Source organism: Pipistrellus kuhlii, unplaced genomic scaffold (assembly GCF_014108245.1).
Source record: "Pipistrellus kuhlii isolate mPipKuh1 unplaced genomic scaffold, mPipKuh1.p scaffold_m20_p_37, whole genome shotgun sequence".
Taxonomy (NCBI): Eukaryota; Metazoa; Chordata; class Mammalia; order Chiroptera; family Vespertilionidae; genus Pipistrellus; species Pipistrellus kuhlii.
In genome coordinates this window covers 2,799,329-2,812,356 of record NW_023425537.1, presented here as the reverse complement: position 1 = coordinate 2,812,356, position 13,028 = coordinate 2,799,329, and the positions used below count along the sequence as shown (strand labels likewise).

At 45.3% G+C, this 13,028-nt stretch overlaps 1 protein-coding gene across 1 annotated transcript in view; it reads left to right on the top strand.

Annotated features, from left to right (window-relative positions):
* The window catches only part of MAP2K6 (mitogen-activated protein kinase kinase 6), an 84,564-nt gene that overhangs the window by 17,525 nt on the left and 54,011 nt on the right, over positions 1-13,028 (top strand). The window lies entirely within an intron of this gene.

The following is a 13,028-nucleotide window of genomic DNA, read 5'->3' as shown; positions in this document are numbered from 1 at the left end:
TTCTCCGTGTGGTTCACGGGGTGGCACCAGGGAGTGCGCAGAGAGACCATTTCCACTTGCCAGAAGCTCACATCTCATGGGGACAGACGTGTGTATCAATATTTATGATTTAGTGACAGCTCAAAGGAAAAATGATAAATTGCTCGGATCTTGGAAAACAAACTGGAGAGTCAGAGATGGTAGGTGGGATATCCAAAGCAGACCCAAGCGCCGGTCTGTGGAGACTGTGAAATGGTATGAACATCCAGAAAAATCCCAAAAGTGGTTGGAATGCCGGGGTCATCGAACAGAGCAGTGAGAGATAAGGTAGGAAAAACAGGCCAAGGAGTGGAGGGCCTACCTCTTTCGGGAGCATTTGTCACCTGACTCAGATACACAGCGTGAGTGCTACCGAGAGAGGGTTTCTTCCAGCAGCTATATTTAATACAATTTTGCATTTTGGACTCCACCATGTAGCCATGTCCCTTAGCAACAGGTTTTGTTAATAGTCCAAGCTCGGTATGGCATGGAGAGCCAAGTTGGCATTAAAAAGCTTTCCTTTGGCAAGTCTACGACGAGCTTTACCAGGTAGGGGGAAAAGAGTTATCACCCTTTATAGGGAAGGGAGTTTGCACGGGTTGATTAGTATTGGACGTAGTTTTCTTTAACTTACCATTTGCTGACTCAACTCATGACATTTCGTTGGCCTTGCACCAATGTGCACTTGCCTCTGATTATACTGTTTTCACTTCTAGGGGCTGTCTCCTGCCCCGCATTTTTTTTTTTGTTGTTGTTGTTTTGTGTGTGTGTGTTTTGTTTTGTTTTGAGCTAACTTGACATTCCTGTCTGCGAAGACGCAGGGAACTTGTCTGCTCACCCCGTTTGCTTCCTTCATGAGGTCACAGTTGAGTGCCTGCCATTCTGGAGGCTCCACAGAACAGAAACCCCAGCCTGCATGTGGGAGGGCCAGGGAGTGTCACTGTCTGGACCTTTGGAAGTCCATCTTGATCTGCGGAAGAGGAGACTGCTCCATGGTTCTAGAGTCTTGCAGATATGCAGGAGGGCGCACCTAGAGGATGATGAAATGCAAAACAAAATCCAACGTGTTTTCTTCCAAATGATAAAGCAGTTAATATTGTTTTCAACTTTCTTCTTTTAAAATATATTTTGTTAATTGATTTCAGAGAGGAAGGGAGGAGAGAGAGAAACTTCAATGATGAGAGTCATTGATCAGCTGCCTCCTGTACACCCCACTCGGGATCGAGCCCGCAACCCGGTTATCACCCTTGCCCTGATTGGGAATCGAGCCTTGACTTCCTGGTTCATAGATCTATGCTGAACCACTGAGCTATGCCAGCTGGGCTTTTTTTGTTTGTTTGTTCTTAACTAATAAAATTCCAAGTTTGTATATCCACAACCTTGCATAGCCATAGTTCCTACTAGCATACTTAACAACAAATCTGAGAAAAAAGATGAATGCGTTCTCTGTCTTTGAAAATAGATTTGTGACTTCATCTACTTCACCTGACCTCCTTGGGCTTCAGTTTCTTCTTCTTGTAACTGGGTGATCACTGCATTCTCTGGTTTTAAAGAAATGCCTATTTTGATTGGGAAGATATATTAAGGCTAAAACATGTGGAGAAAACAGAGGTATATGTGGTGCCAATAAAGAAGCATGATATTAAGAAGCTTGAATGCCTGCAGATGAAGTATTTCTAGCATTTCACCTTTCCTCAGTCCCAGTTGGGCTCAAGAAAATCATCCATGCTTTCATTGTTCTTGGTAGATATTTGGAAGAATGCAACTATTTCAACCGTACTCTCACAGTATCCTGAATTTACATTTAACTGGACTCTTGTTTATTTCCCAGAATGCATTTATCTATTTTCACTCTGCTGAGAACAAAAGGTCAATAACAGAGTTTGAGGGAGAACTTTGTTTTTTGCAGAGGAGTTGTAAAATGCAAGGATATGTGTCTAAGAAGGGTGCCGAAATCTACAAGGAAAGGGCAGGAGTCAGTTTTATGTGTTGGTTTAAATCTGATGGTCCTAAAAATTAAAAAACAAACAAACAAACAAAGAAACCAAAACAAAAATACACCCTAAAATATATATTTTATAGATATAGATTGTATCCTAATGCAGTAGCTCAGTTGGTTGGGCATTGTCCCGTGCACCAAAAGGTTGCAGGTTTGATTCCTAGTCATGGCTCTATCCCCTGTGGAGGGCATGCAAGAGGCAGCCCTTTGATGTTTCTCTCTCTCCCTCTCCCTCTATTTCTAAAAATCAATAAATAATCTTTAGAAAAAACAATAAAAACATAAGATATATCCCAATCACTTGGAATTGATTTAAAAGGAGAAATGAAATGCCCTACCAGCCGTATTAGATTGGTAGACTTCAAACCACGCTTTCAGAAGTGAGCAACTGTCACACTTCTCTGTCCTCTGGAGAGCTTGAGCTTTGGAAAGATAACAGGTTTGATGAGAGTCATTGATTGGCTGCCTCTTGCACACACTCACTGGGGACCAAGCCTGCAACTCAAGGCATGTGTCCTGTTCGGGAATTGAGCCGTGACCTCCTGGTTCATAGGTTGATACTCAGCCACTGAGTCTCGCGGTCGGGCTCAAATGAGAACTTCTTATCACACCTTAGAATCTTCATGTGTCTTCTGTATTTTTCATTGGGTAAAATACACACAATATAGTTTATGATTTAAATCATTTTCAAGCATACACTTCTGCGGTTTTCAGTACACTCATGAGGTTGTGCAACCATCACCACTCTCTAATTCCAGAGCATTTTTATCACTCCAGATGGAAAGCAGTCACTCCCCATCCCCCACCTTCCCAGCCCCTGGCAACCACAAGTCTGCTTTCTGTCTCTGGATTGGCCTGCTCTAGACATTTCCCATGAGGGGAAGCCTGCAGTGTGTTGCCATTTGTGTCCGGCCCAGCTTCTCTCACTGAGCAGCCGTGTTGTAGCAGGTGTCAGGACTTCCTTCCTATCTTATGGCTGAATAGCATTCCACTGTGTGAATAGATCCCACTTCCCCCCTCTTTGTAGTTTCTATCAAAATCTAGCACCTAAACAACAGACTAAAAAGTCGTTAGTAAACTATGTATAAATGTAGCAAATAGAACTTAAATTAAAAATTCACTCAGGGAAATTTGTGCTGTAACGTAGGGAATAGCTTAAAAATAAAGTAATACATTTCTAGTGATGAACTCTCAGGGATGGGGAAACATTTCCAAGGGGGTAGGGGACTTTTTGAGTGCCACTGAATTAACATATTCATGAATATCTGACTTCTTATAAAGCCAGGTCTACCAATGGCTGTGGGACTGGAAAGGTACCAAGCGAGACTATAGGCACAAGGGTTGGTTTTTAGTTCACCGAGCTGCCTGCATTTTCCTGGGCCTAGTGTTTTGTTTGTTGTTTTGGTTTGATTTTTTGAACCACACTCTCCGCTACACTCACTTACATGTTATTCCTAGTAGGTAGCCTGGCACCGCATAGACACTAAGGAATTGTAGCTCTTGATCTTCTAACTATTACTACAAAACAGTATTTTCCATCCTGTTGCTCAGTCTCAAGCTCCAGAATCACTCTGCTTGGTTTTCCAGGGTGTTTTGTTCTCTTTCCACCCAACTCGTCCAATTTCTATTCAGCAGATTTTTACTCCCTCACATGCATTCTCTCCTCTAGTCATCCTCTCATCTTTCTTTCCCCTTCCCAAGCCTTACCCCGCCCATACTGGGTGCCTATTCTTAGATTGACCAATCATCCCTCCTTCCCTTCTAGTCCTGTCTGTGTGTCAGGGCCCAGCTCAAGTGCTCGCATCTTCTGGGACCGATCCCCCTGTCCTGATTTCTTCCTTTATGAACTTCCTCTGAACTTGGGAGTCACAGAGCCCTTGGCTAGGTTAAGTGTCTTGAGTAAAGTTATTCATCTTGTTTGGCCAACACTGCCTTCTCTAAATCATACAAACATTTTCCGGATCCTATACGCTTTTCTTCTGTTATTCATCATTCAGTGGACAAGGGTCTGAGTGCTTAGTATTCTTTAATAGGCTCTGAATTAAGAAACAGAGATAGTAAGTACCGGCTTTAGGCACTTGCACTTGAGAGTGAGTGCTGCTTTAACCTAATCCCTGCCCTGGTAAAGACCTTCACCTGTCCTGTGTGCTCACTACTGGGGAGCGGGAAGGGAGGAATGACTAACACTCTAAAAAAAGGGTGGCATAATGGCTACAGTTGAGGTTCCAGCGACACAGAGGCATGAGGAAGGCTTCACAATGGAAATGACATTGGAGCTGGGTTTTGAAGGATGAATAAAAGCTCACCATCCAAGGGAACACAGTTTAGTTAGAGTGAAGGATATAGGAAAAGCAAAGGAGGTGTGGACATGCATATGGTATGGAAGCTTCTGGTACAGCTGGGGTGTGTGTATGGGATGCATTGTCCATAGGGCACTGGAGGAGAGGAGGAGATGGTGTAACCCAAGTTCAAATGTTCTTTTTGACTAGAATGGCCTTGCTCCTCTCTTGGTACCTATTTTATTTCTGTGAAAGGTCTGATTAGACTTGGCCCTAAAACGTTAAGTAATCTAACCTTAAACTAGATCACTAAAGTCTGATTTGTCTCTCTATGCCATTGAAGAGCACTTTGGTTCCTCTCAGGTGTTTTTTTCCTTTTCTGCTTGTGGCTTGCTGTGTGATGTGCATTGTGAATGGAAAGGTTGAATAGGGTCGTGAGGTTTAGTGGCTCCTCCATTGGAAGTTCCTGGATGGAGCAGGGTGCCACGCCAATCTTGGTTGCTTTTCTAGCCTTGAGAATGATTTCTAAATCAATGAGAATTTGTTGTCCAAAGGTGTAGAGATTGACTCATGCCGATCTTGGGATTGAAGGAATCTATGGAAAGATTTTGGGGTCGCTCCTAAGAGCTGCCAGTGGGCCAGAGAACTAGAATCAGAGAAAACAGAGCTGGAACAAAGCCTCAAAATACACGCAAAAAGGGGGCTTGTGCAGAGTGGGCACAGGTAGACAGCCTGCAGCATGTACCACCATTGAGGGGCATGAGGTGCCATCGGAACTGCTGCCAGTAAAGCTCCCCCTAACTGGATTCCCTTACCATGGTCAGGTGCCTAAATGGCTCCTGCACTGTCCTTGCCTGTGTACATCCCTGAGGATTGATCCCAGATCTGCAGCACTCGCCCTGGGCCTGTTCCTCCAGTGCAAAGGATGCTGGGAACGTGAGTCTTCAGCACTTTGTTTCTATAATGGGTGGCTGACGCTGCCTCACGAGATGAGGGACTCTCCAAACATAGGGAAGGGCCAGAGGCCAAATGCATGACAGATGTCCACGGCCGCCTGTAAGCCGGCCATCAGGTGCATGCCACCAGCTTTCTTGAGCTGGAGACTTATGGGAAATCCAAAGGGCATTTTCCCCGAGAAAAGATTTTCCCAACTCTCTGAGATAGAGGAAGGAAACTCGAGTCGGGGAAGTTAAGCAGCAGAGAGAAAACGCTCCAGTCTTAGATTACTAACTGACCTCAAAAGCAAAAGGGCTGGCTCAGCCTTAGCGAGGTCTGTCAGGAGCTAATTCTAGTGTACGTAACAAAACTGAGATTTTACGTGGGGATGCAGCGCCTGGGTCTGTGAACACTTTTCAGTAACTGTAGATCAAATCATAGGTAAAAGTTGGTTTTATCCTCCTCAGGGACTCGAGGCAGTAGGACAGTTATTTTTCTTGTTTTGCAGAAGGGAAGGCTGTTGCACATGTAAGTGAAGTGGCTTGTTCGGAGGTTCTAGAACTACTGAGGCCAGGACTTGGGCCTCTCCATTTCCCTTTCAGTATTTTCACTTGCACCACGGGTATTTCTCTACAAGAATTCCCTTTTTTTTGGGTAAACAATGAATTGTCTGTAAATGCCTGAGTACTATGAGAAGTATTAAAACAGCCCTGGGTTGGTAGGACACACACAGTTGCTTTATTCTGCATGGGTGGTCATTTGGATGAGGGATATGTTGCATTTCTATACTCCGGCTTGAAAAAAGCCAACCTCGTGAAGGTATCTCTTCCTTATTTTGAGATATTTATACTATCAAGTTCAGTTTCAGATGCACCCGTCTCAACTTTAATTCAAGTTTATTTCACGTCGTTAAAATAGGTATGCCACATTGCACAAGCAAGCAGATAGGTGCACACACACCTAAGGAGTTAAGAGTTTAAGCAGGGAAAAATCATGTTTATTTTTTTTACCCTGCAACTAAGGTATTTTGGGTATACAGCATGTTGTCTTACCAGCTGCTGCCTCCTTAAGTGCTATGTTAGCTTTCATTGCTTTAGTGTCTTCTGGCGATGAATGGAAACTGGGCTGTTTCCATTAATATCAAGTTTATATAATCGAGCCAGTAATTGACGGCTGACTGTTAAGCTACAGGACTCTGCATTCTCCCAGGGAGAGAGAATAGAGCAAAGGGTGCAATCTAGATTTACATTAGTCAACAAGTGTTTTGAGTGCCGTACGCATGGGAAGCCTAAACTATATACTAAGAGCTTGGAGATTGAGTTGCTGGATGTAGGATGGTGTTCCATGGGCCAACCCAGTAGTCACAGGGCAGGCTGAGCCCAATGACTCTCTGTGCCTCAGTTTCCCCACCTACGTTTAACCTGTTAGGTGCCAGCGCTCCCTGTGTGTGTGAGCTCATTGCTTCACCACTCACCTACCAGGTAGGGGTTGTTTTCTGCCTTCTGTAGGTGAGGAAACCCAAGCTCAGGGAGGCTGAGTCATTTTCCTTGAGGTCCTGGAGCTTGTTAATAGCAGGGTGGGGAATGCAAAGGCAGATCAGGGGCTCTCCAGAGCTGCTCATCCTGAGTGCCTCTCGCCCTCTGCCTTCAGGCACTTTCACTTCTCCCCTCCAACACCAGAACTCAAGGGCTGATGCCTCCACCTCCTCCAGCACCATTTCTACAAGGGCCAGGTTTTGAGTTTATTGGGGAATGGGCGCTGGAAAACACAGTGGCTAGACTTGGCAATGATTTTGTAAAAGGATGCTGAATTATGTAATTCTGTGAAGAAGCAGCCCGTTGAATTGGATACTTGCAGCAGGTTTTGAGGACGTGCACGATTTCTATAACTATATATTTTATTGTCATCTTTGTTTCCTACATACAGGAAGGCGTAGGTCAAGGTGGGTTTGGGAAATGGAATTGAATTGCTGGGAGGCAGTTGAGCAAACAAGGATAAGAAGAGGTAGGAGATGAGGAGAGGAAGAATGAGAGCAGTGTTTCCATGTGGGGTCATGGGGGCATTCGGAGGGTGAGCATTGGGGGACCAGAGAGGAGTCAGTTGAGAAAGGCATCGGGGGGTGAGCAGCAGGCAAGGTACAGGGATCCCTAGCCGGGAGTTGGGCTGGGGAGACTTGCTGAGGAAGAGATGTGTGCAGGGAGGTGCAGGCCTGCCAGACTATTGAGGGCAGTTGGCAGACAGGGTCCTTTCAACTCGAAATTGAGAGATGGCTTCTGGAAGGCTGCAGAAAGAGGATAACGCCACGCTGAGGGTGAGGGTGAAGGGAGATCGGTCCGTGTGCCTAGGATCCCAACAGGGAGACAAAGCCCAGCTGGATATTATTGCAGCATGTCTCTCATTTGTCTTGCTGCTTCTAATGTATCTGCCCGGGACTGCTTACCCCACCATGAAATCAAGCAATGGCTCAGTTATTTAGCTCTGTAGGGATATATTCTCAGGGCATTTTTTAAAACTAAAGCTTAATTCTCTAAGCACTGAGGCCTAACTGAATCCTGCATTTCTCCACATTCTCAGAGGTGCTCTCTTCTTCCTCGCCACTTCATGCAAATCTTAACTTTTTATTTAAGAAACACGACCATCTTGATGGTCTGCATGCACAGAGGTTGCTGAGGTGCAGGGCCTGACTGTCCCAGCCGTGCTGGGCGCCTCTCAGGCCTCCCAGGGCTGTCCCTCTGCTTCACAGGCTCAGTGTCACCGTCTTGGCCACGCTCCCAGTTGCAGCCGCCACCAGCCAAGGCCCTTTCCGCTCTCCATTGCTTTTTCCTTTGGCTTGTCCCCGCAGCCACATCTCCCCTCTTGGCCCCGGCGGCTTCCTTCTTCAGCCATCCCCGGGGTAACCAGAGGCTCCTGGTCAGCAAGCGGCCTGTTTGCAGGGCCCGGATGTCCTGTTGGGGCTCTGCCTCCTCTTGGCTCTTTGCAGCATTGCTCAGAGCATTTGTTTGCAAGGCTGGCTGCAGAGGTGCTTTCTTTCCTGCTTTTTGCCTCTGCTTTCTTCCCTCCTGGGGGTTCATGGCTTTTCCACATGGTGGCTTTGCTAGAAGAAAGGCTCCCTGACAGCCGAGGTGCTGGTGGCTGTCGCAGGTGATCAGTCATGCGCGCTGTGCTCCGGCCCAGGGCAAAGGTCGCCACTCCCAGCTCGCAGGCTTTGAAAGGGACTTCGCCGGTCTTTTGATGGCAGTGGCGAAAGTTACAAAGGAGCCGGTTTTTCTCCTTCTCTTCGTTTGATTCAGAGCATGGATTGTGGAGCCAGGCTGCCTGGGTTCAAATCCTGGCTCTCCCCCTAATTAGCCTTAGGTGAATTACTTAACATCTTTATTTCTTAATCTGTAAAAGAGGGATAATACTAGCACCCAGGACAGAGGAGCTGATGTGAAGATTCTGTCATATAATACAGTTTATTTATATATATAGAACATGTCAAATATAAAGTGATGTTGCATTATATGTCTTTATATCATATTGCATTACATTTGTATTATTTTACAAGACATATATTTATGCTATTATATATAATAACATTATATATAAGATATAACATATAAAGTACACATATATAATTAATATATGTATGCCTTTTAGCAGAGAGTGGTATACTAGTAAAGCATGCAGGTGGTATATAAGAGTTTAGTATTATTTTTGGTTTTGTGGAGATTTTTTTTTTGTGTTTTTTTTGAGGTTGAAGTACATTTATATTTTTGACTTATAATCAAGGCTGATTATTATTCCTCAGACTCTCCTGGGTGGTTGGTTGTCATTTCTGTCCTTATTTTAAGGCTACAGCAGTTTGCAGGGAGTAGGCACCGAGTGAGAATGTGTGGCTTGATTTAAATCTGAAGCACAGAAAGCACCTGGTGGACTGAGAGTCTGAGGCAGTGGAAACATCTGGAAAAGTTGCTGGTCAGGAGGTAAACCAGTCAGTCCACCTGCCCATCTCCTTGGGTCCGCGGAGGGCGCTCTTGTTTCTAATGCTCTTCTGCTCTGGCTCTGTTTCAGAACTTGGGTTTGGGAGAAAGATTCAGAGGCCAGGCCCGGCCCAACCTTTGCCCATGCTTTGCCTCTCTGCAATTCTAGAGTTGGGACGCAGGGAATCAAACTGTTATTAGTATTTTCCTTAAAATAATTTTCTTTTTAAGAGCCGTATTTCATGCTAAAATTGAGCTATGCAGTGAGGTAAGTTTTTTTTCTTTTTTTTTTTCAAATTCAAAAAACACATATTGGGGGCATCTTCCATGCCAGAAAAATTTAATTAAGATCCTACCCCCTCAGTGTAGTTCTAGTCCAGAAGTACAGCTTTGTAGACATGAACACTAAAATATAATAGCAATAACATGCTAAGAAAGTATTTTGGGTCCTGGAGACACAAAAGCAAAGGGTTCCATTAATTCTGCGTGTGAAATGGGACCGGCAGGGGTGCATCTTGAAAATGTTGATGGAAGAGATTTTATGGGAGCCGGATCCGAAGTGTTGAGTAGGTTTGCATGAGTCAGACAGGGAAAGGAAGTGCATTGGAGACAGAAAACAACATGAATAAAAGCCCAGAGCCTCCAGGCATCCTGGTGGTCGGAGAATTACAAGAATCTGCCATGGCTGAGAAGTACACATGGGGGAGAACAATGAGCATGAACAGTAGCGGATGGTCCAGAGTTATTTATCGGCCGTCTGCTGGAGCTGGCTCGTGTCTGGCTCAGGAGGGAGAGCCATTTATTAACCAGCCAGTCGTTTTGCAAGTGGATTGTTTAACTGTTGGTCGCTTGCAATTGACAGTGGTGGAAATATTTACACCATGGGATCAGCAAATGCCGCATAGGAGGGCTTCCCCCATCTCCCTTCCCCTTCCCTCCTCCCCCCTGCCAAGAGTTGCTTTTCCAGAACTCTGCTGATTGTCATGCCCTAGTATGGCACTCTGGTCATTACTCTTTAGGGTCCTTCTGTGTAGGCCAGGTGGAGCCAGTGCAGGCTGGCTGGAGGGGGACAGTATGATAAGATTTGTAACTTCGGAAGGCAACTCCGTGTCTTTGCTCTTGTTTCGGAGGAAACAGGCCAAGCAAGGGCGACATTGGGGAGTGTTTTGGGGGGTAGCATTTGAGGAGAACCCAGGAAACAGGACTGGGCAGAAGGAGGAGTTGAATGACAGAGCTGCTGTACAGTTGGTCCCACAGGGATGCTTTGGAGCTGGAACGGTTCCACCCAGAGGCACAGGATGAAGGCGGCCCCTGTGGAGGGTATAGAACCACAGGGAAGTGGCTCTCTTCCTCTGGAGAAGGCTCAGCAAGGAGGGGAGGGAATGCCTCAGGGCTTCAGGACTGAGGCCATTCTGGGTGTTGCACCCCATTATCCACATCACCCTGCTGCAGTTCAGAGGACATAAGAGCTCCAAGGGTGGTGGGAGGTGGGAGGCTGGGAGAATGGCTGGGAGAGGGTTATGGAAGTCCAGGTTAAAGATGATGAAGGCCTTCAGTAAAGCCATGGGGATGGAGGAGGTAGGGACTGGCAAGTGGAAGGTGGGGTCCATGGCACGGGTTCCTCTAAGGTAGTGGTTCTTAACTCGGGGCAGGGGCTGTTCCCAATGTCAGGAAACATTTTTGGGAGTCATAACTGGGGTAATGGGGGGTGTCTGTGCTCCTGGCCTCTCATGGGTAGATGTCAGAGATGCTGCCAAGCATTCTATAACATACAGGACGCTGCCCCTTCCTCCCCCCCCCCCCAATAAAGAAATATCAGGCCCCAAAGGTTAGTAGTGCAGAGTTAATAGATATTAGGAATAACGGAAGTGTGAGACGCCTTCTTTCTCAGTTCCTGCCCTGGGAATCTGGGAATTGAGCCCATGATTGAGTACTTGATGGTTAAAGTGGAGATGGTACTTTACTGATGGACAGAGAAGAACTTTTATAAGCAAATACATATCACAGTTATTGATTGGTTGGTAATCATTGGTTTCCTGTTATTTTTAGAAGTGCTAAATATGTAGTGGGAGGAACCTTTCCTAGTCCCTTCTCTTAGACCTTTGTAAATGCAAATTGGTGCCTTTCCTCTTGGGTGTAGCTCTTTAATTACATTTCCTTCTATTTGCCATTGACCTTGGGCCAGTGGTTCTCAGCCTGAGAGTAAATTATAATTACCTGGGGGAACTTTTAGACATCCCAGTGTCCCCGCTGCATTTGGAGCAATTAATCAGGACTCCAGGGATAGGATCAGGCATCATTATATGTTAAAGCTCCCTGGGGACTCCAGGGTGCAGCCACGGTTAAGAACCACTATATTGGATTTAAAGAACCATCCCCCCCCCCCCCCAAAAAAAAAAAAAAGTCCTAGCTTTGGATGCTGAAATAAAGAGAGAAATTTAACCTGTGCAGATAACTGTCTATGGCCCTCAGGTTATAACTACTGTATTTGTATTATTATATTATAATACTATAATGTAAAATGCTTCAGATTTTAAGGGCTGTATTCAGACAAATTTATTTCCCAGCAACACTGTAGACATTGTTTGCTGTGGTTTGGTAGAAGCAATAAAAGAAATATCAGGAAGCTATTGTGACCAGGCTGATATCTGTATTTCTGGCCAGAAGGGCTGTTTTCATCAATGAGTCCGGTGACAGCCTTTGAGCATGGTGACAGCTTCCAGGTTCCAGTGATTAAGTCATTACCCTGGAAGCCAGCCTCGCTGGAGTAAATGATCAGGACAGATGTTCCGCCTCAGTCCAGAGGGAGTAACATCATCTTCGAACATCATCTACATATTTGATGACATTTTTTGAAGAGAACTTAATTGGCAAAACTAAAGGTGATACTTTTTTGTTTGTTGCATGTAGGGAGATAGAGGGCCATTCAAAAGATAAATCCAAGGAACTTAAATATATATATATTATTACAGAGAGGAAGGGAAGGGGAGCGAGAGAGAGAAATATCAATGATGAGAGAGAATCATTGATCATCTCTCTCCTGCATGCCCCTACCAGGAACCAAATGATGACCTCCTGGTTCATAGGTTGACATTCAGACACTGAGCCATGCTGGCCGGGCTCAAGGAACTTTTATAAAGATATATTGAACTATTTTGAAACTGTAGATATAGAGAAACTAGTGTTTTGTGAATAGGGACATTTTTTAAAGGGATCCAATAGCATTTGGTTCACCAACAATGTTTTTTGTCATCTTACGAATGAAAAACTTTAACCTTGTGGCACTGGGGTTGCTCAAGCATTTCATGTCCAAGGCTGAATTGGGAAGATTTAGTGCTTTCTTTCCGAAGCAAGAGTTAAGAGAATCATGACATCCTAGGGTCTCACAGGAGGTGGCCTACCATGTTGTGAAGAGTTTCCAGCCAGGAGCAAAGGGTCTAATGCCTACTATAGCTTCTCAGCTTCCATCATGCTAGGAATGCAAGAGCTGCTCTGTTTACTGCATGGTGATAGAAAGTCAGTAGGATTTTGTTCACTCTAAGTAACTGAAGACCCAACCAAAGTAGTTGCAACAACAGGGCTATTTTACCCTCTCTGAGAAGATACCTGGAGCTACCTCACTGTTCCAGGGAGGGTTCATTCAATAATTCAGCCATGCCCTGGCTTCAGATGGCATCTGGTTTGCTTTCTGGTTCCCTTGACTTTTTCTTCCTGGTCACATGACAACAGCAAAAGGCAGGCAGAGAAGGGGGCATTTCTCCCCCTGGGTTTTATTATTTTGATCAGGAAGGAAAAGCTTCCAGGAGCTCCCAGCAGACTTCCCCTCAGGTTTCA